Raw genomic sequence first — 20,306 nt, 5'->3', positions numbered from 1 at the left:
AGCCCTCCTCCTCCTCGGCTCCTTGCCGCATCGAGCTGCAAGACACCCGGGACTACAAAATAAATCTGTTGGAATAGGAAAATAAAATAGGTCTGTCAGAATAGGCATCAAAATACTGATCAAGCATATTTTATTTTCAAGGCAAAGTGGCAAACATCACTTCCAGTAATAAAAACAGTACAAATTAAGGATCATAAACCTTTGCTCTTATCAAAAGTCTTAACTTATTTAATATAGTTGTAGCTGGCAATATGGTGAAAACATGTAGTTTCTCTCTACATCCTTCTCAGATTCAGTAAGCCCATTATTATATTCATTTCCAACAATAGGTCTAAAATGAAATTTATGATTCTAGAAACATGTGAACCTGATCTAACCTGTAACTGAATACTGCAATGGGAAATGATGAAAGAACTTGTAGATACTGACTGCTACATGCAAAATTTAATGGTCTGGCAGAAAAATTATTTCAAGACTCATGTACCACAAAAATGAAATCACACAACAGAAATAATAGTGATATGAGGTATTGAAGAATCTGATTACTGTCATGTTTCAAATCCCAAATAATTTTGACATTACCTTTTCTTCTTCAAGTTATATCCACTTTTCCATCCACTCCATACCTTCATGCATGCCTGACAGAATAAAGAGAAAAAACCATTACACATAACAAACCAAGAGATGTACATACGAGTAATAGAAGCTGATAGAGGAAAACCAAAACAAAGAAAAATCACCTAGAAGCTTGTTGGAGGTATGCCCTAGAGGCAATCATAGAGATGATGATATTCCATTTGTATCCATGATTTATATTGTGTTCCTTGAATATCCATTAAAGGCTACTTGAATTGATTTGCAATTATGTGAATTATGTGTGAAACTCTTTACTTGTATGGTTATTCTAAAGCTGTCCCTAGTCGGAGTTCATGTGAGGACACACATGAATATTAGACTAGCACATGTATTAGTTGATGACTATGTTTCACAAGTCATGGATATGGAGATGTTGAACTAATAATGTGGGCACATGTGGAGACATGTGCTAGGACTGACCCAACACGAGAAATAGTTCTCTCTTTAAACAACATATACGCTTTGTCCTTAGACCTAAGATTGTCGCATGTATTCAAGATGTGGATCGACCTACTTAGGGGCTATCAAACGCTACGCCGTAACAGGGTAGTTATAAAGGTAGCTTTCGGGTTTGTCAAGAAGCATGCTATGAGACATGGTCAATCAAGATGGGATTTGCCCCTCTCTGATTGAGAGTGATATCTCTGGGCCCCTCGAGTGATCGGATCCGAAAATGCATGGCCATGCTACGTACGGTTAAGAGTTAACCTACAAAGGGATTCCGAATCACAGGATCGAGAAAGAGCGGTCGACTTGAAGCTAGACCAAATATCGTGAGGCAAAGGGAATAGCATGTATATAATGTTGTGATGGTTCGTCTGATATGATCTTCGTGTGCATATAGGAGTTGGCACGTCTTGCTAGAGGCCGCTACCGACTATTGGGCCGAGTAGAAGTACTCGGGCCATGTCTATACGTATCCGAACCCATAGGGTCACAAATTTAAGGGGCTGGAAGCCAAATTCGGATGTGATTCGAGTTGGATTAGGTTTAGAAGTATTAATGGGCCTCGGACCCAGAGTCCCATTAGGAACCTCTATAAATAGAGGGGTGAGGCGTCCTAGGGTTTATACCTTTTTGGCGAAACACATCTGCCGCGCCTCCCACGCCCTCGCCTGTTGCAACTCACGAATCTAGCAGTCCTGCTTGCGATGCTTCCTCCCTACACGTGTGGATACCTTGGAGGTGTTGCGCCTGCAGCATTTGATGAGCCGCCGACGAGCCACGACGAGCCGCCGACGAGACACGACGAGCCGCGGCACGGGGGCGATCTTGCTGCACGTGGACGAGCTGCTGAGGAGCTGCTGGACGTCGACGTGATCGACTACATACGACTACGTTGATTGACTTCGCTGCATCGACGCAAATCTACATCTTCCGCACCAGTAGTGCGTCGAGTGGTAATCCCGTGATCCTCATACGGCAGTTTTCCTGGTTTACGCGGTAGAATTTTTTTTTTGTGCTAGTGTAGCCTACCTCGTATCCCAACAAAGCTGACAGGGAGCATTTGAGTCAATGAGTACAAAACATTCACAGAGACAAGAATTTTCAACACTGTGCCTTCCATAGGAATGATATATCAGGAACTTGAAAGATGCATTTACTGATTTTTGCTATACAAGTTGTACCACAAAATTTTTGAATACGACACCTCGACAAAGAATATCCATATAATCCCATGGTGAATGGTCCTCCATGAGACCAACCGTGGAATAAGCAGACACAGATATGTCCTGAAGAAAAAATATGTGCGCTTATAGATATACTGGAAAATAAAGTGAAAAACAATGTAAATGATCATGGCCTATTCTCGATCAATTAAATGGGGCCTAAACCTAGTTGATTAATATTTTAATTCAAGAAAGCCCTGAATAGTACCGTCTGGATGCACTATATAAACATCACTATTTCTAAAGCAGCAAAACTATGTACTGCTAATACTGCGTGGTATAACTTGTCTGCTACAATAATTGTTATTATCAATCTACCACATCGCCAGTTGATACATCTTTCACTATTTGAATATATTCTACACACTGGCAAACACTGGACAAACATTATAAACATTAGCGAAACTTTTCTCATGGGATTGCTAGAGTACTTTATGTTCCTCTTCCCAAATGGAAAGGAAACTTCCATATCACTATGATGTCTGGCAATGTCGACCTTGCGCAGTGAAGGAAAAGAACCAAATCGAACCGTTGAATGGTGGGGTGGATGGATTTGGTTAGTAGGGCACCATGCAACACGCGAATCAACAGCTACACGAATGGAGAGGAACAGAGAGGATGAAGAATCTCGGCTCGCTTGACAACGAGAACCAACCGAAGGAACGAAAGAATCCATCCAAGCGAGGAAGGGAAGGGATTTACTCACCTACGTGGGAAGGAATGAGCCCAGATGGATCCCTCCACCTTGCGGCTAGAAAGAAAGAGCAGCGGCGGATGGAGGATCCAGTGCCGGTGGGGAGAGGGAGGATGTAGCAGCGACGGATGCGAGTCTGGCGTTGCGACTTGTGAGTTAAAAGCGCAGGGGAGAGCGACACCGCATCCCAAGGCGGAGCCACGGAGGAGACCTGGCGGCGGCGGTGGCGGTCCCATCCCCAGCACGAGGGAGGTGGCGGTGTTGGGTGCTATCGAGTGAGGAGGTGGAGGGGGAGGTGCGGCACCACGAAAGGGAGGGAGGGGATGGCGGCACGGACGGATAGAGAAGGGAAGGGTGCGGTAGAGAAGGTAGGCGCGCAGGATTAACGGGTAAGCGTAGGCGCCTGGTGACAAAAACAATGGCAAAACGGCGGAAACATTTCAGAATCGCGAAATTTTTCGATCCGCTTCTTTCGTCGCACCTTTGGCGTGACAGATAAACCTCTGTGGGAATGTGGGCCTAAATTGGGTGGGGAAGGTTTTTAATTATTTTGGATCTATAAGAAGAATATGTGTATAATTGTCAACAAATATAATTTATTTTAAAAAACATGTGAACTCAATGTTATATCAAATTTACATTAAAAAGACAAAGTTAACTAAGTACTCATCACCTAAAATCATAGTGGGATAAGGGTGTGATTACAGACACGTGCTATTTCAACAGCGTAGCTACCATTGCGTCTCCGGCCTGCCATCCTGCATCAGTGCCGCTCGCCATTGCCTCTCCCGTGGCTTCTAACATTAGCACTGTTGGCCATTGCCTCTGCAGTGTGGCATCACGCATCGGCGCCACGCACCATTGCTATTGGCGGAGAGGGTATGCGAGGCGGCAGCGCAACAATCAGCTGCGTGGATTCAATGGATCCGATTCCAAAGAGATAAGGCAAAGCATAAATGACTAGCGAGTCCCCTTAGTCAATTTTAGTCAAAATTCATTGAAACTCTCCAGATTGCAACATCAAATCCATCCAAATTCTGCCGCCTCATCTAAAAAATTTGATGATTTCATCCACTTATTGTAAGTGGCAAGACATCATATTTTTGGGATACAATTTTTCAAATTACTTATAGAATGAAACAAACGTGCTCTATCATGACGCTGACTCGTTAAGACACTCTATATTGATTGTATGTGCATTATAAAACTATAAAATTATCAAACATATGTTGATTTGGCCTATATATGTGTGCATCAACTCCATATGACTCATACCTCGTAAACATGTACACACCACTAATAACAACATATATATATTTTTTGCAATTTTTTCTATCCTATTAGATGCACATGCAATTCAATTTGGAATTAATTTCGATAACCATGTAGAAATTTAATTAACATAGTAGATTAGTTCCTAGAAGGCAACTTATCCGTAATCTATTACATATAAAAAATGATTTGGTACATATAAGATATTTATCTGTGTGTTACTTCACAATGGTGGAATAATAGAAGGAAAAAAGAAAAAAGAAAAACATTAAAAAATAAAAAGGGTTCATAATTTAGTTAAACGGGCCGAGGGATATTCTCTGACGATGGCGATGGCATCAAGCCAACTTCCTGATGGGCAGCAAAGCACGAGATGGGGTCACCTCCCTCAACGGCCTCCTAGCGGCACAACGTATAGAATTTGTTTATAGAGAAAATAAGGTGATCTCTTGTCAGACGATGCTTATCTGAATAAATCAGATCAAAAATCTGTAATGATCATTCCATATCACACAAGAATCTTAATTGCAGAATGATGTAACGTGGAAATGCACTAACATCTCCATTAAAGCTCCGTTTGGTAGGGTTTGTCAAAGTGTTTCTCCATTAGCTTTTGGTGAAGCCCTACCAAAGGGATAATTTCAAAACGGCTCCATCACCGAAGCTAGGAAGAAGCCGCAAAACGGCTTACGTTAGAGAGAAGAAAAAAAAAAGTGACTTCACTAGCTTCTCCTCTCTCTCCAAGCATTAAGTGATCATAAAGTATGCATATTGCTATTACGAAGCTATTTTACCAAAGATTTTACAAAATGGATTTAGCTCAGAGAAACCACTCCATAAAAAAAAAGCTAGAATCGAAGTCGTTTTGGAAGGAGCCGAACCTCTGCTAAACATCTGCTAAACAGGCCAAAAAAACAAATCTCTCCGCTTCTTTTTTACCCTCCGAACGCTCCCCTCAGCCCCGCTCTCTTCTCCATCGTCCATTTTCTTTCAGCCGCCCTAGGCCTCTCCCTCGGCGGCCGCTTCGGCACCGAGGCCAAGCGCCAGTGCCTATCGCGCTCCTCATCCATCGCCTCCATCTACTCCGTCTCCTCCCTCGACGGGGAAGCCGACGCCGACCCGTCCCCGGCTGCGTTGCTCCCGCTGCTGCGCACCAGCTCGCTGCTAACCGGCAGGGACGATGCACCCGAACAAGCCCGAGATGGGGGCAGCGCGCAGCGGCTGCAGTCCTGTAGCGCGCAGCGGCTGCAGTCCTGCAGCACGCACAGCGCTAGATCCATCCACGAAGAACTTCTACGGCAGCACGGCGTGCGCCCGGTACCCATGCCCACCATCGCGGCTGAAGCCCGACACATCGGGTCAAGCAGGGAGGAGGAGGCGGCAGCAGCTTGTGCCGCCGTAGTCTGGGAGCTCGGCGTCGCTCGGCCACTCGAGTCGAGCGTGGTGTGGTGGTCAGCTCCAGGTCAAGTACCTCCTACTACTCTTTCATGCATCAAATCTATCTTCTCCATCCTTTCTCTGATTTCCCTCTGATTGAATTGATTCCCGATCTAGGGTTGCGTCCATGGGAGCTGCTGCTGCGCTGCACGGCACTGCTGTCAATCCCTTGCATCAATTGTTGTATTTGGACTCAGATAAGTTCACTAATCAACCCCAAGTCCTTGTTCTTCCCAGTTTTCAGTATCTACCATTGCTCTGTTGTGCTTCAGTTTTTGATGCTTTACTAAAATTTAGGGTTCCATACTTGAATTGATGTGTGGTATAGCTAATCTGGTGCATTTATTTTGTGGATCAATTCCCTTGATTACTTGCTGGTAGAGTTACTGCATACGGAAAAAAGAACTTCCTCTGGTCATGAAAGTTTTCTCAATCAGTTTTCCTGAAATGAAGCCCCACCAACCAATTTGTTAATTGATTTGCTGTCGGAACCCATCCAATACTGACTCTCGATGTATGAAACAGTTGGATTCCTGAATAATTATGCTGAACTAAATTTCTTTGATTTATTTCCAATGGTTACTTTGTCAGTTGTGACACGAGAAGCCAGTTCATGAATCTGCGCTTGCCGTGCTTTAAATACCTGTGTTGGTGAATCTGTGCTTGCCGTGCTTTAAATACCTGTGTTGGTGTAGTGAATAATTAGCACCTGTTTTAGGACATTTCGTTACGACTAGCACCTGTTGGAGGGCAATTATCTTGCTATCCTCTTTCATTTCCATTGAGAGGTGATTCAGCTCTATGAACCCCTTTTCAATCCTTGATTCTTCCCAAGAGCTAAATTGATAGGTCAAATATCTTAATTTTTATAATGCAGTCTGGTGGAGAGACCAAGTCCATAAATTATCTCTGAGAGCTGCTTTTCTTCCCCGTTCATCTCCAGCTCTTCCACTGAGAATTGTCTTATAGAAAGTACATATAAAGGGAAGGGGCAAAATATGACAGAGCTTATGACTTATGTAGTAGAATAATCGAAATCATGGTCCTTGCTTCTAAGCCATCTCTAGGTATTAATCCAATGCTAAATTTAAAACTTTGATTGAAGTCCTCAGTCTAATTATTTAATTTCACTCTACTAAAACATTTATTAAAATGTTTTGTTTAGGGAATACGTTTTATTTTCTTCTGTTATGGCAACTCTTGGCATTCATATCATTGGTGTCTGATGTAAGTCTCTCTCCCTCCATTCTCTGGCATTCATTTAACATTTGCTAGCTTTCTGTTGCCCTACAAAATTTATTTCCAGTTTCCTTCTAATTAGAAATTTCTCTTAGGTTTTCATTTTTTCTGAGATGCAATTCAATGTTAGTTGTCTGAACTCTTGTAATCAATAACAACCAATAAGGCCATCAATGTATGCAATTGAGATGGCTTATTTGTATCCTTCACTCACAGCTAAATTATCTTTTGCAAGTAAGCACTCATGTTTTTTTCATCTGTTCAGTAGTAAATTTATTCTTCTTTCTTCTCATGCTTAATTCCGTGACACCCACAAAATAGCCTCCAAAGAAGGCAGGGATGATTTCCCTTTCTAAATTAAAATGGCTTCTTCCGTTTCATTCACTGTGACATCATGGCTGACTAGCTGTGTTGCAAAACCACACATTTTTTTTGTTTCCAAGGATGATTGGAAGCTCTTTGTTGTGGAGAGTATGCAGTTATCCTTCTCAAAGCTGATGGCTTATTGTTCAAACATGTATGCTTCATAGGTTCATTCCTAAATTCCTGATCGGATAGTCTATATCTTGTTCTTGCGAAATCTGGTCCTGTAATGTTATGCACAAATTAGGTTACTTGAAATTTTCACTGTTTCAGCCAAAATACTTTGAATGGTATGCTAAAGGATGATGCTTCAACTTTCTTTTTTTTTCTCATTTCAGAATACTGGGAGAAAACAACTGCAAAAGACCATCAAGGATTCACCAGCAAAGCTCAGCAAGCTTATTGACTCGAAAATGATGATGCCAGCATAGTAGTGAAAGCAGGAGATGCTGTACTGTTGAAGTCCTAAACTATTTCTTGGAGTCTTACCATCTCCAATTCCAATTATTTCTAATTTTCTAAAGTCCTTGGCAGAATGATGCTCATCTGCCTTGTCCTCTTCCCTTCCCTCACTGCAAATTCATGGGATTTGCATCAGAATATTTTTAGTAGTCAATCAAACCTTTTCCTGAGAGTTCATGTTCTTATCATTACTATTTGTTGTAGGTCATGCCATCCTTTTCGAGCATTAGGGTTGAAGGCTTGAAGCTGGACGATTGCAAATTGAGCAGAAGTGTCAGGTTGTAAACTAACTTAAAGTGTCCGCTTGAAGCTGGACGGTATATGATATTATTGCAGGGTGCTCCTTAATTTACTTTATATCTTTACTATATCAGTATGATATATATCACTATGATCATCTAGTTTGCATGTGTTTAGTTATTCCATGCACTTAATCACCAAGGTTCCTATATTAAATTAATAAATTCTATGTGTTTTTATGAATTGCAGGAAAGCGTGGATAGCCAAAATATTTAGAGAAAGCTTTATGTCTATATGCTGGTGATGGACAGCTAGAAGAATGAAGAATTACAGAAAGGTTTATTGGTGACTGCTGGTGCTGATGGGGGCATGAATAGATCAATAAGATAACTCATTTAGTTTTATTTTATTATGCCAAACATAGTTGCAAACTTGTATTCAGAGATAGTGTTTTTATTCCGCTGTAGTCATGTTTATTTTAGCACTACTCTTGTTATTGTGTTATTACTTTGGTTGAGGCATGTATTTGAAGTTAAAGGTTTGAGTTCTTATATGTGATGATGAAATATATGCTCATGGCATAATTATTTTGTAAAAACAATTAAAATTCTAGCTACAAAACAAAATTAAAAAGGTATCAGTTAAAATGCTCTTGTTGCAACAAACTACTATGCAACCACCGTTTATTGTTGCAATATACATTATTGCCATAAAGTAACCACCGTTTATTGTTGTAATATACATTATTGCCACAAACTTTGTGTTGCTATAGGACATGTCTACCACCAATAATGATTCGTTGCATTTTTCATCTATTACCACCAACATGATTTGTTGCATTTTCCATCTATTACCACGAACAATGATTTGTTGCATTACCTTTTATTGCCACCAGCAAGTGAACGTTGCAATTGTGATTCTAACAACCAAATTTATTACGTTGCAATATTTATTTGATGCAATAGAGCATATTGCATGGTAATATGACCATATTCCCATGTTACTAGGGGTGACAATAAAGCTATTTTGCGACAAATTCGTTCGTGGCAATATAGTCCTATTGCAGCCACGTGTTTCGTTGCAACAGTAACTCACACAACCATTCTACTGGTCGCAATATTCATGCTTGCAACCAAATCGCGGTTGCGTTAGTTTTTTTATGTGCATTGCAAAATCACCATATTGCAACACCATATCCAAAAGGGTACAAGAACTTATTGCACCGTTCCAAATGCAACCACATGTCAACGACCATACATAAATGCAATTGATCCATATTGCAACCAAAATAGCCATATTGCAACCCAATATAAGCGTCATGACAGGGCTGGATCCTAGTAGTGCAAGGGAAGTGGGCCCGACACGGGTCTGGGAATCGATGGGGACAACTGACAAGTGAAGCGATCGTTCACGGTGCATGGATGTCGTGAGGTTAGGTTCACCATGCATGGTTAAAAAATTCGAATCGATTCGTCTAACTTTCACAGTTTGGGACTACTTGATCGCTATGCTACACTGAGTAAGAATGGAACTTGATGTTGATATTAATATTAATAATTGTCATAAATTGTTTGGAAACTATGCTTGTTTAGTATAGTTGCTAACTTAGACGGGTAAATGAACTTAGAACTTGTGGCTAAAATATTGAAAGTAAGGACCTACTCTAGTCGCTTTTGGCAAAAACAAACCCTAGAGCCAAAAAGCTTGCATGTCTAGGTTTTGGTGGATTAGTACCACCGGTCGGTTAAGTCTTGTTGAGCGTAGTTGCTCAGTCTTGTTGGGGCATATCTCTTTCAGGTGATGTTGACGCCTCTAAGCTTGCTGCAAGTGGCACTTGCCTTCCCCAGCTTCCTCTTGGGTGGACGGTTGAGTGGGATCCCTCCTCGGACGGCGAGGATCGAGATCATTGATGTCATGATCAGCTTCATCATGATGTCCGGCAACGATGTTAGCTTCCGCTTATTTATTTCTACTACTTGAACTCTGCAACTATGTTTGAATTTTAAACTCGATGTTGTAATAATCTTGATGCACTTGTTTAATCTGAATTGTCTATTGTAATCTCTGGAACCACTCACCTTCGTGTGAGCTATGCTTTCTCGGTCCTGTGTTGAGTGGTTTATCAGACGAAATCCGACGGACTACCAAGTTAACTTGATTAAAGTACATGATCGCGTGTTAGGCAATTTAAATGTGCTTTAGCTAAGTTGATTTGGCGGTTCCGGCACACCCCGTCCCTCCAACTACTAGTATGTGGTCCATCCAAGGTTGGGGCTTCACTCTGAAGAACTTTCTAAACAATGAAAAGTGGAGTTGAATGCCTAGAAAGGCCTCGTAGAGGTGAACGAAGATGGCAACGTGCAAAATAGAGTTGGGGTTGAGGTGGACTAGTTCCAAATTATAGTACCTCAGCAACCCCCCGAAGAACTCGGACAACGGCAGAGCAAGCTCACGCTCGATGAAGTGCATGAAGATCACTATCTCATTCAAGTGCCTTTCAAAAGGCAACAGATTTCTGGCTGCCTCTCTCCAATCCGTGAATTCCTTCTCCTGGAGCAAATTGGCATGCACCAGTACCCGGATGTCCGCCTCCTTCAAGGTGGAAGGCTTCTAGGCCATAGCTTGATTCGGCGGTGCCGTCTGGTCGGTCTTCCCGTACTTGGGCGTCGGTAGTGAGACCTCCTCGGTAGTGAGACCTCCTTTTCCTTCTTGGCGGCCTTGCATTTTCTTCAACTCCGCCACCTTGCTCGAGGATGCTTTCTTGGGCGCCACTACTTCGATGGTCTTCTTGCGCATCAGCTAGATGGCTACACAATGGGGCGTGGCGGTGCTAGGGCAATAGTGCTCGGGGAGTGCAAGCGACAGCACTAGGGCGATAGTAGAGAAGATGAATGGCTTAGGAGCACTAGCTTGGGTAAACGGAAGGGATAAGATTCCTCCGTCATTTATAACCATGGCACAGGTAACTGAGCGGCAAAGATTATGGGGAATATTCTATTTTTTAGGCCATCAGTTATCACCAGAACGGTTACCATATTTTTCGGAAGAGATAAGTTTTCTAAAGGCGAACGGTCACATTGGACCAGTGGTTGACCCTTATACCCAAACTAGTCGTGTAATGGCTCGGGGGCTGTGTGCCACGTGCCCGTTGGACAAAAAGTTTTTTCTCTTCGTTTTAAGAGGAAAAGGTGTGAAATTACAAGATTGACCCTTAGCCTGATTCTTCAATTCAACCTAAGGCTCGACGGCTACTCCATATGGAGTACGATTTTTCAAATCGCACTTCCATATAAAGATCAAGATTCAAGACTAAGTTAAATGAGGCTTGAGCACCTTCTAGCCGCATGGCAGTATTTGAGCACATTCGAAGACTCAATTCGATAGAGTACTCAAAGGAGCACCACAAACTAGTCGGTGACGTCTACAGAAGTACTTGGGACTGCGGCAGTTGACTAAAAAGTACTCAGGGGCTTGTCAGCCATACATCTATGGGTCCACCGGGAGGCTTGGACAGTCCTACAATACGGGGCTGTACACCAAGATGTGTTAGATATGGAGAGTATGGTGTAGGATGGCATGGTCTACGTGGCGGACAAGGACTAGTCAAGGATTAGGAAACTATTCGTAGCAATTAGAGTAGGACTCTCTGGTCGAATCTGACTAGTACTCTTGTACAACATCCGACCTGTAACCCTACCCCGGCAATATAAGGTGAGGCAGGGACCCCCTCCTAATCAATCATCAATCAATCCAAACCAACCAGCACATAGGACGTAGGATATGACGCGACATAAGCAGCTCAAACCTGTCTAAATTGTGTGTTCGAGTTCACCTTCGAGTTCCTGATCTTTGATGAGCCCCACGCACAAAACAATACCTCAGGTACCCCCTCGGTAGGTTGCCGGGTCTAAACACTAAAAAAGAGAAGAAGAGGAGGAGGAGGAGCGCAACCTTGGGAAATAGCCACACGACCTGTGTGTGGTGGGGTGAAAAGAGGAGGTGGAGAAAGAATGGAAGGAGGAAGGGGCACGCGAGCCCCCAATGCAAAGGTGACAGCGACGACGAGGAGAGACCATCGGAGAAAGGAGCAACCTTGGAGCTTGAGAGCCGGGGAATGGACCCACCATGACCGGCTTCCAATGCTGCAACACCTGGTGCATGCGGGTAAGGCCGGAGTGGGGACCAACGGTAGGGGACATTGTAGGCCGGCAAGGCCCCGCAGTAGTGGGAGAATGACCCCCGGCAAGGCACCGCAGCCTGGGGCTGACACCATAGGAGCACCGGTGAGTGGGCACGTCGCGGGAGCTTCAGCATGGCGTGCAGGCCGCCGAGCAGTGATGGCAGTGGTGGCGGCTGCCAAGAGTGGGATGGAGGCTCACGGCACCACCCCTGACGGCTGCAAGCCGGCCGACGGCTCCAGCAATCGGCAGTAACGACCATGATGACTTGGGGAGCCCAAAAATTGGAGCTTTGACCTCCAGCTCTAGCCCCGGCGACCGGTGGTGACGACCAAGACAACCTGAAGAGCTCAAAAATTGGAGCTTTGAGTCTACTAGGAGTGTCGCCATAAGGTGCAGCCGCAGCCCGCTACAGCCCGCCTCACCCCTGCGCGTCCCTGCCGCAGGAGGAGAGGACGGGTCCCCACCAGTTGGCAGCTCACCGAGGGGTCGACCTAGGAGGCTTGCTCCGACGGTGCCGGGATGAGAGAGATGTGGGAGCAGGCTGGCAACACGCAGATGTGAGGACCACCCGAGTTGCCCGAACGAAGGACGCGGGGGCCTTGGGAGCTGCCCAGCACCAGCTGGCCACCCCCACCATTCTTTTCGCACCTGTCGTCGCCGAGCCCGTGACCACCGCCAGCCCCGAGCACAAGGCCTGCCAAAGCCGCCTCAAGCAGACGCCGGCGGCACCACAAAGGACATGGCCGCGGCCGACTCCCACCGCGGCCACCCAAAACTCGCTGCGGGGCCACCTCTGCACGTGCACGGCACCGGGCCTCCACCACCGCATCCACATGCTTGACGACCGTCGAGAGGTCCCCATCGGCTGGACTAGGTACTACCCAAATGTTGGGCTAATCCCCTAATCTACTAGCTTCGTGAGTAGAAGTCCCAGCTGCTGCCTTCCTTGCCACCCTTCGGACTAACGATCTTGGGCTCAGGCAGCGGTAGGGAGGGAAGAGGAGAGGGGAGGTGGCCCAGCGGCGCTGGAGGGGATTGCCGCCTAAGCCGCCTTAAGGAGCGACGCAGGGGCCTTCGCGTGCAACAAGAGAGAGAGAGAGAGAGAGAGAGAGAGAGAGAGAGAGAGATGCTATTAGTTAGGTGAATACACATCCTCACATATATGCTCGCATGGTCAACCATGTCAATGCTTGCACATAGGTATGAGTCTAATTCTGTGTGGTGGCTAGAGACCCAGTCGATTATGATGATAAATTTTGAGTTCAAGGTTTAAAGGAACTTGAATTCAGGAATGGGAAGCTACAACAAGGCTTTAACTGCCTCATGGGGCATCATGAGATTGAGCATGTGTGGGACCATTTGGGTCATGTGAACATATCCTGCACTATTACAGTACTGGAGGACAAATGCATTGATGTTCCACCTCCATCAGTAAGCGGAAGCATATGCACAACAATTGGAGCCCAAGCCCCTGTGGACGTCATCTTCGACATAGGTAGCTAGGTGATTCGAGCGAGATGAGCTGATGTGGCAGCACTATCTCATGTGATGGAGGCATTGCTCTATGGCAGTGGAGTGGAGTCAATGTCAGAAATTGTTTCAATTAAAGAAGCTGACCCTAATGGCTTCTCGCTGATGATCAAATACGCCTGCGAAGGATCACTACTAGAGGAGGCTATTTATGGGACACCCCTGTCAAAGCCTACCCCGTGTTACTCTCACTCGCCGACATGTATTGCATCAAATGGTTGAAGCTGCACTGTGCGTCAAAGATGTGGGACATGGCGTGCATCGAAACTGTGATCACATTTCTACGATGGGCATTTTAGACTAACTGCACCCAATTGCAGGAGAAGTGCATGTCTCTCATAGCACTAATCTCGTCAGATGGAATTCTTATAGAGGATTTTGTGTTCGTGTGTTACCACCATCCCAAAGCTATCAAGAAGATCCGTGTGCTTGCTTTAAAGAATGTTGAGTAGCGATTAGGAGGCCACCGCCAGGGTCCGCTATAGTTTTAATATTTTATTTAATTGTATTTTATTATGTAAACAGTTGAAATGGTACATTAATTTGTTACACTGTAGCACATTTGTAATGCAATAGTCGAATCATCCATCAAAGATGAATCTACAAAGGAAGATAATCCGTGGAGTACTCATCCATGCCATGATGCCATGGACTATCACAGACTCCCTTCTGGAACCGCTCGTCTACGTAAGGTCACTGACACTTGGGTCCGAGTCCCAAGCAGTCCAACGTGCCAGTGACCTAGGTCTCGTGGTGGTTTACAAAGAGTTTCATCTCCCACTACTGAGCACAAAGGCAGGATCTGAAATTTTGAATTCCCCACTCCTCCTTCAGGTCCTCCCTCATTATATATAGTAATATAAATAAAAGAGAGGAGCCAAGTGTGACGACCGACCCGAAATCTCTCGAGTTAATCTTAATCCGAGCCCCTGATCACCTGTCTTAGTTTTCCAAGCCTAAGTGTTCAACCTCCCGACCGGTCCCGACCCCTGAGACCCGATCCCTCTCCGCTGGCATCCAGTTCCGACCCCGCTGACCCCAACTCACCCGCCGGATCTTCTGAGTCATCCCCAACACCTCCCTTCAGTCTGACCGGTGGACCCACGAGATCTTTTCCCCCAGATCTTCCGCGACAGGCGCACTCGAGTTGCATGTCCGCTTTAGAGTTCCCCCGCCGCGTGGCTCAACTCCTCCGACGCCCGCCGCTCCACCTCGTTCCTGGCCCGCGACCAAATGGATTCTCACGCCCTCCTCCCCAATCGCAGCGGAAGCCCCTCTGCAACCTTTCTGCAGCACCTCGCCACCTACGCCCATCATCACGTCGCCAGATCCCGGCCGCAGAGCCCGATGTCGCCCGTCTTTTCCGTCACTTCGACACAGTCGCGCTGCCTGGTCTTCGCTACCCGACAATCCCTCCTCCGCCAAGCCTGACCACGGCAGCGACAGCTCCTTTCCCCACCCTGTCAGAAGCCGCCCGACAATCTGTTGCTCCGCGCTCGCCCGCGCGCCCGCGACCGCCTGTCTTCTCACCTGTGCGCCCTCGTTCCTAGCACCGTTATCCCGGTCACTTCCATCAACTCTACCGCACGACGACGCCCGACTCCTCCAAATCTCAACCACCGGCATACCCGCCCTTGCGCCGCCCTGACGCCAGAGCCCAATGACCGTTGGCGTCATCCCCGAAGTCCTGCTCCACCACCCTCGTCGCTCAATCGCCGCCCAGGCAGAGCACTCCATTGCTTCTTCCCTGGCCTTCGCGCCGCTCCCCTTCTCACTCTGCGCCGCTATAAAAAGGAATGCACGAGCCCCGCCGGAGTCCCCTTCGGCATCGCTGCCTTTCCGCCATTTCTCTTGCTCCCTGTTCGAGCTCCCCGCACCACCACACTAAGTCCCTGAGGAACTCTCCTCTCCGCTCCACACCGTTTTTCCCCAATCCACCCAGCTGCTTGCTCCTCCGTGCCGCGTAAGGGCTTACTTGTGATCCACGAGAAGCACCGCCGCCGCCGGAGCACTGCCGGACCTAGCCGCTGTCCAAAGCCTTAGTCCCTCCACCCAAGTCTGCTTCTTCCCGACCCCAAGCTTTCCTTGTAAGATGAAGGTAAGCTGCCGACCCCTTGTCCGCCTCGTCCGACCCTTGTTCGCTTCGCCCGACCCCTCTTATCCGCCCGACCCCTGTTCTGTCTCGCCCGACCCTGTCTGTTCGCCGACCCTTTTTCTGCCTCGCCCGAGGGTTCGGTTGTATCTTTTCTTTGAACCGAGAGTGTATGTGTAAAACTTGGGGACCCTTCAGCGTTGAGTCCGAGGACCCCTAGCACAGCTATTTCTCTAGGTTAAGGGTCAGATCATAAGTTCCTTTCCTCCGACCCTTACCTCTTGATCTCCACCAACTCCCTTGAACCTTCCCACCCTCCTGTATCTTGTCGCAAGTTTCTGGGCTCAGACTTGCAAGTGTTGCTGTTGAATTAACTGTCTAAAATGCTAACTCTTGCATTGCATTCGTTTAGAGCTGCGTCTCGCCGACGGCTGCTACAAGCTGCACCCGGCGCCAGAAGACGACGGTGGAGCTGAGCTTCTGCCCTCTGAAGCCGAAGCTGCCCCAGAAGTTGAGCAGTTCTCTTCCTCTTTGCTCGAAGGCAAGCCCCGGTTGCATGAAACCCCTATGTTCTCCAAACTTGCGCATGCCTTCCTTAAACATGCTTGTGCATTTACGTATAGGAGTTGGTTGGAACCCTAGATGCATGACTTAGCTCCCATGATCTGAACACTAGCTGTTGGACCGAGTAGATGCTTTGATTAAATAGGAAACGGTAAAAGCCGAGTGATTTCCTGACACTCGCAAGTTGTAGGAGTTGGATGTCTACCCTTCTGTTACAACTGTAAGGACGATGGACGGGGCAGGGTTGAGATAAATCTTTTGTGGTCGGATGGTCGCCCCGTCTGTCTATGAAACTTGCTAAGGCCCGACAGTGGTGGTGTTCGTGATCAAGTGTTTGAAGCCTAGTACTTGATTGAACTAGGGCGTGGCTTATACCCCTACTGTCCCTGGAACGAGGTTCCCATGGTGCATCATGTGGGTGCAAGTGCGGTCACAGTACGGTAGAGGTCGGGACTGTGGAGCATTGCATGCCAAGGGAAGTTTGGACCTGACACGCGCCTGGGAATTGACGGGGACGGCCGACACAGGAAGCGGCCCTTGTGGTGCGCGGATGTCGTGAGATTAGGTTCGCCATGCATGGTTAAGAAACTCGAATTCATTCGTCTGTCTCTCACAGTTTGAGACTGCTTGATCGCTATGTCACCCTGAGTAAATGAGGAATCTGATGATGACATGGTTTTGTTGATGATATTTATACCTTGGTTGGTTCTATGATTGCTTAGAATAGGTTGCAAAACTTGGACCGGATAATGAACTTAGAACCGGAGCTAAAACTTGAAAATAGGGTTTCATATAGTGCTTCTTGGCAAACAGACCCCTCGGCCAAAGAGCCTTGCATGTCTAGAAGTGGTGGAGTGGTTACTCCCTGTCGGTTAAGTCTTGTTGAGCTTAGTAGCTCAGCCTTGTTGTGGCTCTTGTTTTTCAGGTGAAGTTGCTGCTCCCGATCCTTCTTCCGCTGGCACTTGGCCGCCCAAGCTCCCTCCGGGATCCCTTCTCGGACGGCGAGGAGAGGGATCAGTGATGTCCCGGCTGGCCTCACCAGGGATGTCCGACCCCGACGTTTTGCTTCCGCTAGTGGTTTTACCTTCTGTTGTTTTTCTTGAAATCTTGTAAAACTCTGATGTTATTTCATAACCAAACTAAATGGTTAAGTTGTTAACTCGGTGGACTTGTTGTATTCTCTGGAATCGCTCACCTTCGGGTGGGTTTGCTAAATGGTCCTGTTCAAGTGGTTAAATCGGATGAAATCCGACGGCCCTTCGTGTTTACTCGGTTTAGGCATGAGTGTCGCGTATTATGCGGCTAAATCATGTTTAACCAAGTAGATCCGAAGTGGATCCGCCACACCAAGCCTCCCACATCCCGCCTAGTAATTCCAAAATCAGTCCCCTCTCCTCTTCCCGTCGAATAGCCCTAGTAGATCTGCCGCGGTAGCGGCAAGCGCAATCTCAGCAGTGCCATCAATATGGAGTGGTGACAGGCTACCTCGATGACTTGTGGTGGCCTACCTCGACGATGAGCGGCGGGCTTCCTCGGTGACAGGCTTGAACCTGCAAGATGGTTCGAGGCCGTCGCTCCCTTGGCTTCCCCAAGGCTACCACCGGTGGCTACCGTGCTCTAGTACGAGCGAAGAAGACTGAGGAAGCAGCGCATGTCCGGGCTGCTCCGTCGAGGCAACATTCGGCACCTCCTTCTATTCATGTTCGTCGAGTCAATGGTCTCCTCCCCGTATTGCTAAATTCATTTATTAGATTGCTTCTACATGCTCTTTGGCTTTCAATATTGTAGTTGGATTGGGGAATGTGGATTTGTTGTACCCTATTGCGAGAGTTAGTGAAAAAGTACTGCTCCCCTAGATCCCCTTTATCTTTCAACTTTTCCAATAATTATTTTTGTGCCAAGTCAAATTATTTATGTAGTTGTACAACATAATTGATGAAATTATTAGATTTCTTCACCATGCTCTTTGGCTTTCAATACTGTAGTTAGATTGGGGAATGTGGATCTGTTGTATCCTATTGGGAGAGTTGGTGAAAAATTACTTCTCCAGTAGATCCCCTTTATCCTTCACATCTTCCAATAATTATTTTTGTACCAAGTCAAATTATTTATGTGGTTCGTAGAACTTAATAGATGAAATTCTTTCAGTTTGCAGATGATCTTATCCTTTACCACATGTTATTATGCTTGTTTATTTGTCCGTTCTTAATTTATATTTAAAGAAATGCATCAACTGAAGTTTGACTACATCCTGTTTCGGCCGGCTAGAGGGTCAACATCTGTAGTCGCTCCTGTTCAGTCCGGCTATAGGGTAATAAACTAAACACATGATGATTATTAACGTTCCTTCTTTCCTTAGTTTAAATCAATTACAAGATCACAATCTGATTTCGGATCCACTGTTGCTAGATGGAAGTTCTCAAATCAAAGCTGCTTCTTGCAAAAAAAGAAACTGATGAGGCAGCAGAGTACTCAAGAAGCTCTACCAAATCCTTATGAGGCATTGTTGATGAGGAGCAAGTTAACACCGACAAACAAGTTGGGGTACAACTTTGACAATGGTTACTTGCTCACCAGCAAGACTTAGCTACCTTGAAGAAGAAGATAGAAGATTCATAATCAACTCTCAAATTGCAGTCAGTTGAGATTGAGAACTTGAAGAAGATATCACAAGATACTAAAACACTCCTTCGTCAACTGCTAACCTCTGCTAGAGGTTAAGATCGATGCTCTACTTTGTCTCTTGAGCTTATGACTTGGATGCAACTTTGTTAATCTCTGTTCTTTGTGACACAGTAATAGTTTGTGATCTGTGATGAACAATATGGTAGTGGTTGTCTCTATGGAGAACAACAATTTATTTTCTTGTATACATAAATATGTGTGTTTATTATTTTGCCAACCGGATCGGAACTGAAATGAAATCAATTATTTGTCAAGCCCAATTAATTTAATCCATGTCTGCCTTAAGTGGGTTTAGCCCACATATAATTGGACCAAAAGTGTATTTCATTCATAAATCGGGACTAAAAGGGCCACCAACAATATGCACAACTTTTGGCCCTGATCCAACAACAAATAGGCCTATCAGAATCAATAATTGGCTATTGGAATAACATTGGCATGTGGGAATAAATTTGGGCTCAAGCCAACAACAAATGGGCCTACCGGAATCAATTTTGGACTATCGGAACAACATGGACCTATAGGAACAAATTTGGGCTCTACCAACAACAAATGGGCCAGATTCATTTTATGACGAAACAATTTATCACAATTGTCATGCCACATCAGATGTTAAATTAGAATGACATGAAAATTACACCAATAACTTAATGCTAGAATTGTGGAACATAACAACAAAGATACACTAAAGACTACAGACGCTCCATAGTGGACTTCACAGAGTTAAGAATCAAAAATTAATGGTAGAACAGAAGAAATTCGAGTCCACAAACTCGAGCTGAATATCAAAAAAGAATCTGGAAATAGTTTTCCAAACACCTTTTGGAGCCATATTCTCATAATAGAAGTAAGGGAGCCAATAGTCTAATTAGGCAGAGATCTGTTCACTGACCTTGATCCATCGGCTTTTGGTTAGTTTTGGCTTACCAAAATGGGCCATGCTTAGTGAACAGATCTTAACAGACTATTGTGTGCCACCGTACTTTTATTATGAAAATGTGGCAGCTTCAAAAAATATTTGAACAATTATTTTAAGATTTTCTTTATGATATTCAACCCGAGTACGTGGACTTGAAGATCTTCTGTTGTACCATGTGAGCCATGTTTAAGAAGAACATACGTAGCGGCGAGAGACCTGAAAGATATACAAGTTTATAGCAGCGATCAGTGATGCTTGACAAACAATTATTGCACTGCTGTAAGGTGTTGGCCCTATATATGTTCCGAGAAATATTTTGTTG

The 20,306-nt window shown here is 45.5% G+C and overlaps 1 long non-coding RNA gene across 3 annotated transcripts; it reads left to right on the top strand.

Moving 5' to 3' along the window:
* Window positions 1-5,243: 5,243 nt before the first annotated feature.
* On the top strand, window positions 5,244-8,564 carry LOC117849974 (uncharacterized). 3 transcript variants are annotated; one of them, XR_004639137.2, is made up of 4 exons: window positions 5,244-6,776; window positions 6,875-6,936; window positions 7,650-8,051; window positions 8,263-8,564. It is a non-coding gene; the product is annotated as an uncharacterized lncRNA (long non-coding RNA). The 3 variants fall into 3 exon arrangements; XR_004639136.2 differs by having other exon boundaries at window positions 5,248-5,734; window positions 5,827-6,936; XR_004639135.2 differs by having other exon boundaries at window positions 5,245-6,936.
* The last annotated feature ends 11,742 nt before the right edge of the window (window positions 8,565-20,306 follow it).

This window comes from Setaria viridis, chromosome 1 (assembly GCF_005286985.2).
Source record: "Setaria viridis chromosome 1, Setaria_viridis_v4.0, whole genome shotgun sequence".
Taxonomy (NCBI): domain Eukaryota; kingdom Viridiplantae; phylum Streptophyta; class Magnoliopsida; order Poales; family Poaceae; genus Setaria; species Setaria viridis.
Note: the sequence above shows the minus strand (reverse complement) of the source record. Positions and strands in the feature narration are given on the sequence as shown.